A 16,672-nucleotide genomic window follows, 5' to 3' on the forward strand; every position below is an offset into this window, starting at 1 on the left:
CCTGGAACCTACAGCGGCAGCGGCTACCAGGGGGTAGCCACCGAGGAAGCGCGCCGCCGAAGGGATGACCGCGCGCATCGAACGCCGGCATCAAGGACATCCAGCGGGAGCGGCTACCAGGAAGTAGCCGCAGAGGAAACGTCAGGACGCGCGGAGCCCACGCCGTCCAAGGAGTGACCGCGCGCATCGAACGGCGGCACCGAAGCGAGAGGAGGACGGCTACCACCGGGTCGCGGCCACGCAACGCGTGCGACTCGTCAGCGCCGACGACAGCGGGGTAGGCCAGTCCTGTAGGGACGCAGTTGTCAAGGACACAACTAGGGAGTTGTGGTTCGAGAAAGATTAACTAGAACTATAGGAGTGGATTTACAGTGCACTTTGTGTAGGACATTATTGTAGAGACTTTTGGGTTTTGAGTTGAATTGTATGTTAAGTTAGGGGTTTGTAAGTTAAGTTGTAAGTTGAGCTGTTAAGTTAGGGGTTTGCATGTGAGTTGTATTTTGGGTTTGTAGAGGTTGGACTGTTTATCGGTTGTGTGCAGTTTAAACATTGAGTGCTGTGCCTGAGGGTTTTTCGTGTGTACATTAAATGTGTGTTATGTCAAACTCACCAACGGCCTCCCCGTGTCCATTGCTCCGAGCTGGTTAAGACCACCCCACCATCCGTTCACGTGACAAATAATTGGCTTGCCTGCCAGGATTGATTTATCCTTACCCAGGATATTTCCATCGGGCCCAGTCACGTGTCTAACCAGCTTGGAGAATGGATTTGGAAAGGTTGTTGACGCTTGTTTAATCGCGAGGTTTGAACAAAAGGCAGTTTTTTGAATTGTTAGATGAAGAGAGTCGCCGAGCGGAGGAGGCGTTTGAGATAGAAAAAAGAATATTCGATGCAGAGATGGAAGAACTGCGAAAGAAGGTAGCACTAAAAGAATCGAAGCGGCGGTTCGGGGAAAATAGTTTCTACAAACAAGGAGGGAGCGTTGAACCAGCCGCACCTGAAAGTCAGGGCACGCGCCTAGCACACGGCGATGATGCTGAAAGCAAAATAACAGGAAAAGAAAAGGGGCTCTCGCGACAGAGCGCCCAGGAGGAAAGACGCAAAGAGAGCGGTGAACGTGCCGCACGTGAGACCGAAGGCGCGCCGAACGCCGACCGAGATCAGGCACGTGAGACAGATAGAACGCAGGTCGCCGATCTTGATGAGGCCGCAAATGAAAAGGAACGCAAAGAAAACGATTGTTTGTTTGGACAGCCCGCTGAGGAGAAAGGCGTGTTTTAAGCGCGAGGAGGTGAACAGGCAGGATATGACACGGTGGCAGAACAGACGCAGAGAGATGAGCGCTTTGAGATTAAACATGATGCAGAAGCAAGTGCTCTCGAAATTACGCGCTTGGCGCATAGCGAGGAGCTCAATGAGAAAATAATAACGCAAGGGTTCTCACAAAACGCCACCGAGGATGGAGGCGCGTTCGAAGTGCGAGGCAGTGTACTGGCTGGGCGTGGCTTAACCCCAGGCCAGGCCCTTGAAGATGAGCGCAATGAGAACGCGCCAGGTGAGGACAGCTTGCTGCTGCCTAGTAGCTCTGACTCCGTTGATTTCAAGGATACTGAACCATTAATGATTGAGACTTAGGCACCTGCCGCTCCGCGCGCGGGTACGAATGGAGGCCGGCAAGGCGGCTCTAGTCCTTTGAAAACGCCTATGTGTAGTGAGTGTACCTTAATCCCCGAAAAGGCCACTGCGAAGCTGTTATGCAGTGAAGCGGGCAACTCAGCGTCCGCGATTGTCAATGCAGCCATTAGGGCGCAGCCGAGTACAGTGGGCGTAGACCGACTAGAACATCGCCCTCAGCCAGAGCTCTGTGACGGTGATGAAGAGCTACAGCTTGAACAGTGTGGCCGTAATGCAGTGCAGTGGCGAGTGATCTCAGGCAAAAAGACGCTGGGAGCTTCGAATAAGCAAGAGAGAAAGCGGTGCAAGAAAGCACAGTTGTTCAGCCGTAGCCTGGGTGCAAAATACGAGAGAAATACCCGATCGAAAGGCGGTCTGTCTCAAAAAATTGCTCAGACAAGGCTCGGAGAGGGGAGAATGAGCAGATGGAGCACAAAGATGAGACTGCGTGCGAAAAACGCCCCCAGTGAGCACGGAAGGCCAGGCAGCTCGGAGCAGAGAAGAGGTCAGGCGCTCAGAGGCTTGCGAGCTAGGAGTCAAAGAAATGCGCCCTGTTACATAGTAGGAGGTGATCTTGCAAGGCCTGGGGGCCTAGAGCAAACAGTCAGCCAGGCTACGTCCCCGAGGCACGCGAGGAATATTAGCAAAGTTGGCTGTCAAAGCCGAGCCGATTGTGTAGCAAAGGGTGCTGAATGGTTGCGGCGGAAAAAGGTGAAGATGAAGCTATAGGTCAACGAACCTGATGGAAACCACGGAGCTGACTCGGAAAGGAATAGGACCCATTACGGTGACGAGTATTCTGTGTTATGGTAGAGCCTCAATAGTGTAGTAAAATGAAAAGCAAGCTTTGGGTAAATGTGTATAATGAGAGCAGTGGTGTCTAATATAAGATTATCGAAGTGTGTGATTTTGGTGATGTTAGAACAAATTGTATGAGTGTTTTGGTGTGTGTGCATGAAGTGTAGATATGAAAGAAGTAGTTTCAAAGTGCGGTTGAGGAGTAGAAGGAGAAAATACGTTAGTTTGTGCCGCTTGATAGAGTGTTCAATAAGAGTTCACTGAAGTGTTTTATTGCTGTGATGTACTAGAGGAGTGTGTTTGAGAAGATTGGTGTTTAAGAAAGTGATGTGTTGGTGATAAAACGGGGACGTTGTATGAACCAAGTGTGTGTGTTCGGTACACGAATGAACTACAGACAAGTGTGAACACTACGTGTGGGTTCTGTGAATGGGAGGTAACTAAAAACAAGTGATAAGAGAAATAGAAGTGAAGTGAAATGTGAAGTGAGAAGTGGTGGTGAACAGTGGATAGTGAGTGATGGGGGTGGAACAAGTCGACATCGACGGCCGAGGCACCTCCCCATCCACCAACCACGTGAAACAAGTGTCATCGGTGGCCAAGATGCAGTTTTTTGAGAGTTTTTTGAGAAAAAAAAAACTCTTAAAGCAGGGGGTAATTGTCATGTGTCAGGGCACCCCGTGACAGGGGGACGCATCAAACCCCCGAAAACCAGGCAGGAAAAGAACAAAGGAACGGCCATTTAAAGTGCGCGCTAGGAGCGCGCCAATCAGCAAGCGCCAGCGCCGACGCACCAAGGAATCCTGGGAAAAGGTGGCAGCACACTGTTCGGCCAATCAGGGGAGGCCACGCAGGGGACAAGTGGCGAGATGGCCATATAAGGACATAGCAGAGGCGAGAAGCCAATGGGTGTGCGCCACGGGAGAGCCCGGAGGATATAAAAGCGGGGCGCACGAAGAGAGCGGGGGAGGCAAGAAACCGAAGATACCAGGAGGCGGTCAGAGCACGTGCGCTTCAACGAACGAGCCAGGGGGACGCGGCCAGGCCATCGACCACGCCATCTGAGCCTGGGCGGGAGCGGGCCGACTGCGCATCGGCACCGTCATCCTCGGTGCACCACGAACCTGTGTCTTCGTGGCCCCAGCGGCATCGGTCGGGCACCAGCGGCCAGCGTCCACGCTCCGTCAACGTTCGTCTCGACGACCCCGAAAGGCTACGTTCGGGCCGAACCTACCTGGAACCTCCAGCGGCAGCGGCTACCAGGGGGTAGCCACCGAGGAAGCGCGCCGCCGAAGGGATGACCGCGCGCATCGAACGCCGGCATCAAGGACATCCAGCGGGAGCGGCTACCAGGAAGTAGCCGCAGAGGAAACGTCAGGACGCGCGGAGCCCACGCCGTCCAAGGAGTGACCGCGCGCATCGAACGCCGGCACCGAAGCGAGAGGAGGACGGCTACCACCGGTTCGCGACCACGCAACGGCTGCGACTCGTCAGCGCCGACGACAGCGGAGTAGGCCAGTCCTGTAGGGACGCAGTTGTCAAGGACACAACTAGGGAATTGTGGTTCGAGAAAGATTAACTAGAACTATAGGAGTGGATTTAGAGTGTACTTTGTGTAGGACGTTATTGTAGAGACTTTTGGGTTTTGAGATGAATTGTATGTTAAGTTAGGGGTTTGTAAGTTAAGTTGTAAGTTGAGCTGTTAAGTTAGGGGTTTGCATGTGAGTTGTATTTTGGGATTGTAGAGGTTGGACTGTTTATCGGTTGTGTGCAGTTTAAACATTGAGTGCTGTGCCTGAGGGTTTTTCGTGTGTACATTAAATGTGTGTTATGTCAAACTCACCAACGGCCTCCCCGTGTCCATTGCTCCGAGCTGGTTAAGACCACCCCACCATCCGTTCACGTGACACTCGAAATCTAAGAGAAAAAGCTTTAAAATTCTGACTAAAATCATAATGCTCGTAATAAGCTCTCCAAATGTGAGTAAACATGCAACAGGTATGCATGACATTGCATACAAATAGGAACTGAACAGGTTGTCTTCTCTTGAGGAAAACCAACTAGGAGTTGCCTCTATAAACAAACTCATGCACAAAATAAAGCTATGAGTAAGAAATACGTGTAGGCACAAAAGGGCACTCCTTATGGGGGACAACTATACATTTGTTACTGGTTCTCAACTATAAATGTATCGCACACTCCTCATGGGCTTCTGAGGAGCCCCACAGAAGCAGAGACGGTAGATGTCGATGCATCATGTTCTCATAACAATTTGCATTTGCACCAGATTTATTCAACCATCGTTTCCGCTGTTATGCACACCGTCTGTGTAGCTTCGTTTCTTGCAAAGCTTTGTTGTCGTGCCGCATAGCCAACTTAACAAGACATATTGCAGAAAACCAAAAAAATGTTTGTCTCACTTGTAACATAGTAAACCTGTTGCATTGAAATCAACATTGGGCAGAAAAGAAAAAAGGGCTTTTACATTGAAATTTGGCGCACACCTAAAATTGCTCGTGTGAAGCGCACAGTGCCTAAGCATTTTGCCTTCCGGATGATTTCTCGTCCGGTAGCGTAATTATAAACGAAGTAATTATGCGGAAATTGACACCTTCATTGATATAAATTCCTAAGGTGAGTCTTACATGCTTTTGTAACAGAGCAAGAATGCCTCTCTCAAGAATGGAACCAGGTGATGATGTTAATTTGTTTGGCAAATTTGAAATTATATTTTAAATGCCGATGTCAACAAAAGTCACAGAACACGCAACCTATACTCCATCGAGCTCGCTGATCTTGATGTTATTGTTGCTTTTTTTGATGACCATATTACGACCCTCGATGTTATTCAAGCATACATACTACTGTGGATGCACCAAGCAAGCTGAAATCCATTTTTTGAACTCCCTATACAAAAATTGTGTTTCCTCTCTTCCGTAATCAGGAGTGTTCAAGAAATTTGTCGATTCACTTTGGATGATTCATCAGGCTCTTTTATCAGCAGTGAAATGCGTGGAATATTCAGGCTTTCCGTGAGCTCTTGAAGAATTTTTTTCAGGGCTTGTTTGGCACTCTCAAGCTCACTAAAAAGAGTTGCAATGGTACGGGTAATGATGGACTGAGCGATCCAACACCTGTAGCACTAAATGAAATACAATAAAGTAGGGGGAGACTCCTGAGTTGAAACATATTTTTAATTACAACCTTTAGGGTAGATCCAGTGTTTGATGGCTCGGTGCTCAGTGTAGGCGGTCGGCGCACGCTGGTAGGTCTGATGTCCCGCCGGTGACTGAAGAGTCGCCGTGTGCCCAAGGCGGGAAGCTCACGGCTTAGAAAATCAGCTGCGCCGCGCACCAGGCAATGCAGCGAATAGCAGAGCTTGCATATGCAGTGACGAAGCATAAAGTAAGCGGAAAGGGCAGTCATGATGCAACATACCTGAGTGATGGGAAATCCGTGATTAGGGCCATCAGGTGCAAGCCAGTGTTCCATTGCTTATGAGCGCGTGAAATATATGGGATACGATACGAACAAACTGTGTACTGCAGAACTACTCATTGGACAACTGGGTGTTATATAGTGGGCTTTGATAAGAATGTGATGCTCCAAAAATGTACGGAGTATAAACCTAGTCTGTCCATAACGCAAGCACAGACCGTAATAAATGGAGTGAGTGTAAAGTCTCAAAGCCTGGACACCCAGCGGTGATTTTGAAGTCGCAGCATAAAATATAGCATTGGCCAATTATTACAATAGTGCATTGGCAGCAAAATCGTGTTATTTGCTTTTAATATATAGTATTTCACCCTTGTGGGGCCATAGCAAGGAAGATAACCATATCAGTGCTTTCAAAAAAATCTCATTCCAAAATTGAAATTTTGAAAGGTGGCAGAGTTGAACAAGAGCATATTTAACGACTTTGCGGTGGTGCTGCAGTGTCGCCACGTAATCTTGGTTAGTGCACGTTCAGTTGCATAGCGTTGATGGTGTGCCAGAATAGCACAGCGGCCACACAGGCGTCTGAAATGTGTCGAATATTGTGGCGCCATTACTTTGGAAGATTCTAATGTAACCACCGACGAAGCTTTGGCATTTTTTACTAATTAACAACCATATTACACTAATGTTGTAAACGCAATAAGCATAGCAGGAATACTGTCATTGTTCCTGAAGTGATAAGGGGCTGTGATCTGTGCATATAGGGGCTATCTAGGTCTCGTTAGATTTATATGTGGCGCAGATGCATAAAATGCAAAGTTTGAGCACCACGGAACGGGTAGTTTTGAAAGATTGTACTCCTGAAAAGTTTTGCAAACTTGTCGAGGCAATTTAAAAGAAACTAATAAAATAAAAACAATCGCGGTTGTGTCGTGAAGGCTTCATACCTAAAGTGAGGTATTCAAGCACAAAAACCGTATTATATCGATACTTACTTGAATATGTGCTACGCGTATGTTCGTCTTTGTATAGCTATGCTTGATTCCGGCGCAGCAAGAACTTTTAGTACGACTTTTGTTGTGCAGACAAAACACGGCAAAAACTCTCGTTTCCTGGCAGATGCTTGCTTCCGACTACCTCATTGATTTGGTTAGCAACCACTTCTTGACTATAATGGGCCGGGGCCTGCTATTTCGACAGGAGTGTGCTAAAGGGCATTGGGATGCACAGATTAGAAAAGAAATGCTCCACTTATTTTGCTGTCTTCTTTCATACACTTGTTAAATATGATACCCTGGCTATATATACCCCTGATTAGACTGTGTTGGTGTGGAATAGTGCAAATGAGCAGGTTTATGGCTTGGCAGATGCACAACAAAAGATTCGATTTCTTCGTTGACTTGGACGATGACACCACGTTGCCAGACGGAGCAAGGATGAACTTGAGTACATTACCATTTTCTGAGAACACTCCTACACACCCGTAAAATATCTTTACAAACTTGTTTCATTAGCGGAACCCCTAATAGTACTTCTGCTTTGTGTTTTAAAAGTGAGGTTATATGGTGTATCATACGACGAATATCCCTGCTACACGAGCGTTTGAAAGGACATTCTAGCGGAATAGCCTTGGAAATTTCAAATGCCATATCAGGTGAAAAGAGCTCCGCCAATCTACACGGCAATTTTCAAAGGCATTTGAAAGTTTCCGCATTCACCTGCCATGTTTTGGCGTCGTCACTGCTGTGTAGTTTCGTTCTTATAACTACGCAAAAAAGTCACACTGGAAAAAAAAAACTTTGGGAGTAATTAAATTAATTCTAACCTACATACCTGCAAAAAAACTTTTTTTCTTTTTTTATGCTGGTAGTGTTGAGAGTTAAAATTACCATGTAATCGTACACCGAGTGATAGAACACAACAAAAAATATTCGAAGCGTGCTATTTAATATAAGTTCTATTCAAACTTCACCAGAGAGTATGAACGTTTAGGTTTCAAACGCTTTCGAGAATTTCAAATATCGTAGGTGAGGCTGCTTTGACTCAAATGGTATATCAACCAGATGCCTTTGAAAAATGTGGCGTAGCAGCTCAAAGCCAGCAATTGACTTTTGTTGCATAATCGGCGCACACACGGTGCGGGGACGACAGACGACACCGATGCTGGGGACTGAACCGTTTATTCGAGTGAGAACACTATTTAAGCAAAGTCAAGGGAGAGGGAGTTGGAAGAAGGAAAGGGCGGAGAAAGACGTGACGCTCAGTTGATACCTCCCACGCCTGGCTCAGGTGGCGGGAGATAACCTAGCAAGACCATTTACAACACATCTCTTCCCTGAGTATTCAAGACGCTGTACAAGCTTTCTCTCCCTAGTTGAGAGCCGCAAAACTTGAGGAGGTTTCTGCGTTTTCTGGATAGGCGGCGACGATTGTGCAGGTGCCACCTGGTCTGCAGGCTGCTCGTTCAGATCGCCTTCGTTGACGGTTGGTGTTGGTGCAGCTGCGGCCGAAGGGGTCCCCTCGTCTTTGTCAGGTTGAACGACGCTCTGCGCTGATGCCAGGGTGGGCCTGGAACTCACTTGGTCTATGTGACGTCGAACCACCCCAGCCGACGTTTGTATGGTCGCCATGCATGATCCTGTAATGGACTGAACTTTCACTGGTGTCCATTTCTCCCTCTGGCCGTAGTTTCTAGCGTACACGGCTTTGTGAGGCGGCAGTGCCCATTCATTCGTCTTCTGGGTTGACCCTGGGAAAGGTGGGAAACACGAATCCAAGTGAGATCGGATCAGGTAGCCGACTATAATTTCGGAAGGGGATTTTCTCTCGTGACACGGCGTTCTCTTATAGTTAAAAAAAATGTTTAACTAATTTCTCTTCTACTGTGCCTTCTATTTTCCTTTGAGCTTCCTTAATCGTCCAAAGAGCCTGTTCAGCGAGCCTGTTAGACTGTGGGTGTTACACAGCCATACGGAGGTGTGCGATGTTATTCTTCTTCGTAAAGGTGGCGAATTCTTCACTAGTGAACTGCGTGCGTTGTCCGTAACTATTGTGCGTGGAACACCAAATCTGGCAAAGATTCTGCGTAAGCTGGCAATCGTAGACGGCGTGCTTGCCTTCTTCATGGGGACAGCTTCAATCCACTTAGTGCCAGCATCCACGACCAACAGTATCATGCTGCCTGTGACCAGCCGTGCGAAATCAACGTGCAGCCTCGACCATTTTTCTTTAACTGCCGGCCAACTCATTGGTTTAACAGAGGCTCGCATAGGCGGGGTTTGAACGCAGTTATGGCATAACGCCGACAGGTGTTCTCTCGGTCTAGACCAGGCCACCAGAATGCCGATTGGCGACAGACTTTATGGCCGATGACCCTTGATGCGTCTCATGCAACATTTGTAGCACGCGTTCTCGAGCTTCTGTGGGACCAACTCGGTGACCCCAGTATAGCAATAAATGATCCACGGATAGTTCAATTCGGCGGTTCGAGAATGGCACGAACTCCGTGTGCTTTATGTGTTTCGGCCGGACATGCTTCCTGTAGTCCACGACTTTCGTTAGTAAAAGGTCTGGCGCAGTTAGCTGTTTGAGTTCTTCGACAGACAGAGTACCATCATCGAAACTTGCTAGAGCGTAAACATACTCTGGTGGTTCGCTTCTCATTGGTGGTGCTGGAGTCTGCCGCGGTAGCCGGCTGAGGGTGTCGGCGTTTAGAAGCAGCTTACCGGGCGAATAGTGAAGCTTGTAGCGAAATCCGCCGGGGTAGAGAGCCAAGCGCTGTAATTGAGCTGCGGATACCACTGGCGGCTTCGGCTTGTGCGCTTTCAGAAGACCTACGAGCGGTTGGTGGTCTGTGACCAAGGTATATTCTCTGTTTAGGAGATAGCCGCGACATTTCAACACCCCGAAAACAAGGCCCAAGGCCACACGTTCTAGCTGGGAGTAATTCCGCTCAGCAGTGGTCAGCGTTCGCGAACAGAAGCCTATGGGTCGGTTCACTTCCTATCCCTATGAAACAGCGCGCCACCAGTACCATGCGGTAAGCGTCGCACTCAAGTTTCAATAGTTTTGCGGGGTCGTAGTGAATGAGCACCCCTGCCCCAATTAGCACTGCTTTGCGTTAATAAAGGCGGTGTGTTGAGCTTCTGCCCAGACCCAACGCACATTTTTTCCAAGCAACTGGTACAAAGGTGCAAGCAAGGATGACATATGCTGTAGAAACTGTAGAATAATACGACAGCATCCCTAAAAACGAGCGCAGTTCCTGCAAGTTTGTCAGGCTAGGAGCCTTGACAATTGCTTCCACATGTTTCTCAGTGTGGTGTAGGCCTTCCTTGTTGATTTTATGCCCATAGTATCCGACTGACGACTGACTTAATTTGCATTTGTCTGGCCGAAATGTTACACCGTGCTCACGGAGACGCTGCAGTACCGCTCACAGAGTATCGCTGCTTCCCTGCACCTCCGCAACATCGAGGTAAGCTTGGCCCCCTTGTAGCCCTTGCAGTAGGGTTTCGATTTTTCATTGGAAAATAGCTGGGGAAGAGGCTATGCCAAAAGGAAGCCTCTTGAAGCAAAATAGCCCTCGATGCCGCTTAATTACGCATAACGTCTTAGATTCTTTATCAATCGGTACTTGGTTATACACGTCACGCAAGTAGAGAGTGCTGAAATACTCTCAGCCGTTTAGGCACGCAAAAATATCGTCAATCACCGGCAATGGGTACTGCTTCAGTTCGCAGACAGGATTTAACGTAACCTTGAAATCGACACAAATCCAAACTGTACCATCTTTCTTTAAGACCGGCACGCTGGGCGGAGCCCACTGCGCATGCGCAACCTGTGATAGCACCCCAAGTGCTACCAGTGTGCCAAGTTCTTGAGAAACCTTATCACGCAGAGCGAAAGAAATGGAGCGTGCCTTATATAACTCGGCTGTAGCTCCTTCCTTGAGCTGCAGGTGCACAGGGGAACCGCTGATGCAGCCGAGTTCCGCACTTTAAGACGTCTTGAAACCCGTTGATGACGTCGTCCACGGCCGGGAGACTTGTTGGAGATCTGGTTTCTGCAGACGAGTTGAGGACAGGTGAGCCTGCGTTGTTCAGCTGACAAATTAGGTTACACCCGCATAGACTAGGACCACGTCCACGGCAATTCAGTCACTACCAAGGAGCATTCTACTACGGAAACCATGTACGCTACCGTCATATCCAATTGTCATAGGACAGGGAATTGGCCAAGATAACAGGAAAGCTTGACAGACGAAGGTTGCAACAGCGGCTAGCTCTCGCGGTTCTTTTCATAAATTTCGCGGGGAACAACGCAGACGGGCAAACCCGTGTCTATCAGCAATGTCATCTCAAAGCCGCACCACGTGAATGTCCTGTAAATTGGTGGCTCTAACTGCCACTTCCAACATGGAGTCACAGTCCTAAGGTTCCTAGCTCCGTCTACGTTCCCCTCCACACAGTCTTGCACCACCGTCAGTGCTCGTACCCGCATGCCTTGCGTCTGCGCCGTTTCGCGTTTCCTCGGAGCATCGCTCGAACACATTTTCGGAAGATGACTCGGCCACCCACAGTGACAGCACCTACTCTTGGCCAAGCCGCATGCCTGAATGTTATGGTTCTTACTTGCGCACCATCCGCATTGTAGAGTGGGCTCGTTCGTAAACAGGCACTGCGCGTCTACCTTCAGTACGGTAGTTGTACACTCCAATATCTTATTTGCGTCATATTTTGCCGCTTTGGATGATAGTGCTACCGCTTCGGCCTCTTCCAAACTAGAGTTTGCTTTTGCCAAAGGCTGTTTTCGAAAGGCCTTTGATCTGTTGCCACAGAATATACTGTCGTGGAGCATTCGTTCTAGCATGCTGCCAAAATTGAAGTTATCTGCAATGCGTGGGATGTCGACAAGGAAATGCCTCAAAGGCTAAACTTCCGGAAGATGACTCGGCCACCCACAGTGATAGCACCTACTCTTGGTCAAGCCGCATGCCTGACAGCGATTGAAGAACCGGAAGCTTTCCGTTATCTCGTGGCGTTTCGGGTCGAAAAATTCATCTAGCGGTGCGACACCTTCTTCGTACGTTAGTGTGTGGGGTCCCGCAAGAATCTTCACAGTCCTCGTGTTTAACGCTGCAACGAGCAACGCTCTTTTTTCGCTGTGTCGGTAACCCCCTTCGCCTCGAAATAAGCTTATGCCTTGATGACGTATGCTTTCCAATTGTCCCACTCTCCGTCATATTCCGGAAGCTGGTGGTGGGCCATGTCTCACGTTGCCATGGCCGCAGGTTTCTGAAAGGCCATTCCGTGGTGTTGCCCGCCGTGTTGTTCTTTACTGCATGGCTTCCTTTCTTGGTCGTCACCACTGTTGCATAGTCGGCGCACAGACGGTGCGTGGACGACCGACAAGACCGGAGCTGGGGTCTGAATCGTTTATTAGTCTGAGAACAGAGTATTTAAGAATAGTCAAGGGAAGAAGAAAAGTTGGAAGAAGAAAAGAGTGAAGAAAGACGTGACGCTCAGTTGATACATCACAAACTTGGCTGAGGCGGCGGGAGATAACATAGCAAGATGATTTAGAACAAATGTAATGACAATCGATTAGAGGGGCTTCAAAATATCCTGTAGCAGGAGCATAACAGAGTAGCTACCGAGAGGTGCGTCTTGAAGACGGGGACGACCACAACCTCGATGGAGAAAAGAAATAAACGAAATTCGGTGGAAAAAAAGGTTTGGGCATTGCAAGACAGCACTGGTAGGAGGTCGTTTGGAGAGGCTTCTTCCCGCAGTGGATATAGACTGTCGATGATGATGATGGTGCATCAGTTCAGCTTACTCTGTTCGGCAAGTTCATTCAGGTTGGATTTATGTGAGAATAAAGAAAAACAGATGAATTGGGAGGGTAATGGAGGGTATGTGGATAAAAACGCTTGCTGCCTACACTGCTGCAGAGGTCAAATAAAACAGCAGCATTTGTGGAAGGCTACAAGGTGTTTGTTTCACCATATATAGTGTAGTGCATAAAGACATTGCCTTCTTTTCTACGTTTCTGCAAAGAGAATAGTACCGCTGCGAAACGTGGAGAGATAAACGACCACAAAAATAATGTCTTCCAACGTCCATCGCCTCAAAAAAAGCTGCTTGGAGAAAAACGTTTTTTGAGATAATGGACGTTCAACAAATGGTACAAAACATACTCGATTTCTTCGAAAATACCCACATTCAGACTGCGCTCTACTGCGAGGAATCTGGTTAGCAATTTCCCACTTCAATGCCTTTCAGCTGTCGTTGCGATATTGCCGCAGTTGACCAACCCTCAAAAAGAAAATTAACAAGTTCCTAAATGTTGGTTTACTTGTGTATACTTTTCATTTGGAGGTCCGTGTCTGTTCAATATATTTTTCTATAAAAAAATAAAAAATACAGGTCACCAAATGGGAAAAATAGGCTGTTGCGGAGTGTCTCCCATATAAGAATGCCTTGAATTTCAGTGAGGCTTAGGGTACCGAAGTTTGTTGACGGGACCATGTAGACAACACATAACATCGCTAATTTTGAAAGGCTGCCGTGTCGAAAATGTTTGTCGGGGCACTTAGTCTGCTTGGCAGACTAGGGAACGGGTTGAGGTCATCCTTGTCGTCATCAGCAAGCTCACGTCCACTGCAAGACGAAGGTCTTTCCTATGCACCTACAACCACTTCAGTCCTGTGGTGTTCGAGTTGACAGTTTATGGGCATGGGTTGAGTTAGTGCTTATAAATGGTAAAAAGAAAACAGCTGATTATTTGCCTAACGGCTTTGCAATTTGGTTGTCCGACTGTGAAGGTGAAACTCAGTGAAACTGCTGCTTTCAAGGTCAGGAGTATCATACTTGTGGCTTAGCTGTGGAGGGTGACGGCAGTTATGATTTTCGGTCTCACCTTCTACTTTTAAATGTGCACCATTTCAGTCTTATCTAATCGGCAGTATAGTCTAGTTCATGGGCTCTAAATCTGCAAGTGAGACAAGTGCACTTTGTGGAAAGCACTTATGATAGGCTACCAGAAGACTCAAAAACATTTTAGAGGCGATGCATACCCAGCCACGGACGGCAGGTGCCTATAAGTAACAGCGGGCAATGCTGCAAAAATCTGCCTGTTTGCGTCGCTGGGTCAAGATAGAGTTAAAGATTGAAGCATTTCGAAACATTCGAAGTTAGCAACGACAGCAATGCAGTTTCAAATCGAAGACGCAAATTTAGTTATAAAGGCTGGATTCATTGCAGGCCATTAGCATTTTGCTGTGAAGCATATTTTTTGTTATTACTGCTGCAGCTGTGTTATGAAAGCGTCAGTGTTGTTTCTTAGTTATTGAGCACTATTTTATGAAAAACGACCCCAGACATTTTCTTGTCCCCTATTCGTAGCTGCTGCACGGGCAGCCCGATAACAGGCAACCTCTCACTCACGATAACGACGTGCGGCCTTCCAAAGGGACTTGGAGAACACCTTCTCTTATTCCGCAGGCAGCGGGGGGGAAAAGGCCGAATCGCGTGAATGGCTGACTAAGTCACTCTAAGTCTGAACTAGACTGCTTGTCGCGGGCTTGTTGGCAGTCTTGGTGCGATATTATGGACTCTCATGCCGTCTTATAAGCATACGGTAAGTGTATAGTTGCTTAGGGATGTGTCGACCCTGAAATAATCTCGCTAATAGATCAGACTGCCGAGTGGTTCAGTGTTGTACGGCTTCGAAAAAATGGATCCAGTTCTTTTTCTCACAATGGTCTGTTGCCATCCATTAAAAAAAAAAGCTAACACCAGCATTGCAACTACTACCACTAGTTTCAATAGTACTAGCTCTGCTACCACTAATAGTACCAGCAACACTACTTTTTGAGAGGTACTTTACAGCTGACAGAACAACTCCACCTTTTTTTTCCCAGCTGTTTGGCTGCCCCTAAGTGTGGCGCAAATGTCTTTGCAGCACATTACTTTACGATCTTCAACATTGCGGTCTGTAAGTAGATTACACAATTTTTTGTTTTAGTGTGCTTTTACCCCAAATGTGCGGCACTTCTGAAATTGGCGCCAGTGCAAGTTTCCCCATTGTGTGTGGTGCCAATGGGAGCTGTGCTACTGGATGTGGTGCTGTAACTTGCTGCGCCCGGGGCGTGGCGCTGTGAGAGGGCAACAACAGAGGGATTGCATGGTTGCCGAAATGCCTCTTCACATGTATGCCCACCTCAACTGAGTGAAACGGGAGTTGCCTGACGATGTGAGGGCAAAAGTAGTTGACTGCATCTTTTACACCATATAAACAGATACTATGTAAGTAATGACTAGCAACTTTCTTTGCTGCCTTTTAAATTATTGTAATTCCTGATTTAATGAAATAATTTTAGGTCCCTTCTACTTCTTTAAATTCGTGTTCAATAATAGTAAACGGCATATTGTCAAATGGCGCATTCCTCCATGTAATACAGAGTTGAGTGATGTGGTGCAGACACAAGATTTGGCATGTTTACATCACTATCCCTGCAAAATTATTTGATACGTGTGATAATAGACAACATAACAAATTACAAAACGGGACACAACGGCACAATGCCCATGGTCGGTTAATGTGGCAGGAGCATAGTTGAATTGTTCTATGTGCTTAAGGTGGCGATAGTAGAATTTTTTAAGGTATTGTAAAGTGTTTCTTTTTATTGTTTTATTGTAACCCCTTTTTGTAGCAGTTTGCAGCTTATGAGGCACGCAGTTTGACTCATTCCACCTCAGAACAGTTGGGGGCTTTCGCGTTTTTGGCGAGATCTTTTTACCTAGACTAGGCCCTGAAGAGTTTTCCAAGAAAAGCGAATAAAAACCCACAATGCAACGCGCAATTGGTTAGCCTTTTACGTGGAAAAACCTTACCCCATCTCGAGCACACAAAGGTCCTAGTTTACTTTGTTTCTCGGTAAGCATAATTTGTTACGACTTAGCAAATGGGTCTGCACAATATGCACTATAGAGTTCAGTTTTGCGTTCAACACACGAATGATAATGTTGCCGTGGGCTTGTGGGACAGCGCAGCGAGGCACTTGACAACTAAAGAGTGGAGGTCAGACCTTCCCATTACCACCTGTATGTTTCGTGGGTTCTACATTGGTAGATTACCTACCAAATGGTCAATGCTACATTTCAACGCAGCATTGTAGAGCTGCATAAGGATGTTAGTGTGGTGATTTCCTTCCCATTATCACATAAGAAACTGCGGAAACTGTGTAAGTTTCATTACGTGAAGTGAACATTAACACTGAAAAATTGACCGTGTGTCTACTCCTTTTGTTGCAAATGTCGACAAGAGACGATAGTCTTTGTCGACATCTGCCAAATAAACGCCTTTTTTCGCTTTCCCGCTCTTCTCTCATGTTGTTCTTCTTGCATCGGTCTCCTCCCAAGGTAAACACGCTAAAGATATGCTGCTCCGGTCAATTTATATTTACCGCATTCAACTGCTCCAGGCCGGGTGCCTCGACGCCAGCGCTGCCGTAAGGGGGAGGCCCGTGTGAATCGAAGCGCACTACTTCAATTTTTATAGAACCGCGTTTCTCTTGTCCACGTGCGCTGCAAGCAGAACGCGGAATCTATAGATTTTATGCAAAAGTGCCGCCATATGCCGGGAGAAAAATGAAACGAGCCCGCGACGCCATGTTGGCGGCTGGCGGTCGTGGGATTGCTTGGTACTGAGCACGTGAGGGGCTTTCTGGGCTTGGGGATTCTGTTATATTCATATT

At 47.4% G+C, this 16,672-nt stretch overlaps 1 pseudogene; it reads right to left on the minus strand.

The window, feature by feature from the left end:
• Nucleotides 1-8,195: 8,195 nt before the first annotated feature.
• Nucleotides 8,196-15,814, minus strand: LOC144163959 (uncharacterized; annotated as a pseudogene).
• Between the last annotated feature and the right edge of the window lie 858 nt (nt 15,815-16,672).

Source organism: Haemaphysalis longicornis, unplaced genomic scaffold, assembly GCF_048455015.1.
Source record: "Haemaphysalis longicornis isolate Haplotype H1 unplaced genomic scaffold, Haemaphysalis longicornis Haplotype H1 scaffold_13, whole genome shotgun sequence".
Classification (NCBI taxonomy): domain Eukaryota; kingdom Metazoa; phylum Arthropoda; class Arachnida; order Ixodida; family Ixodidae; genus Haemaphysalis; species Haemaphysalis longicornis.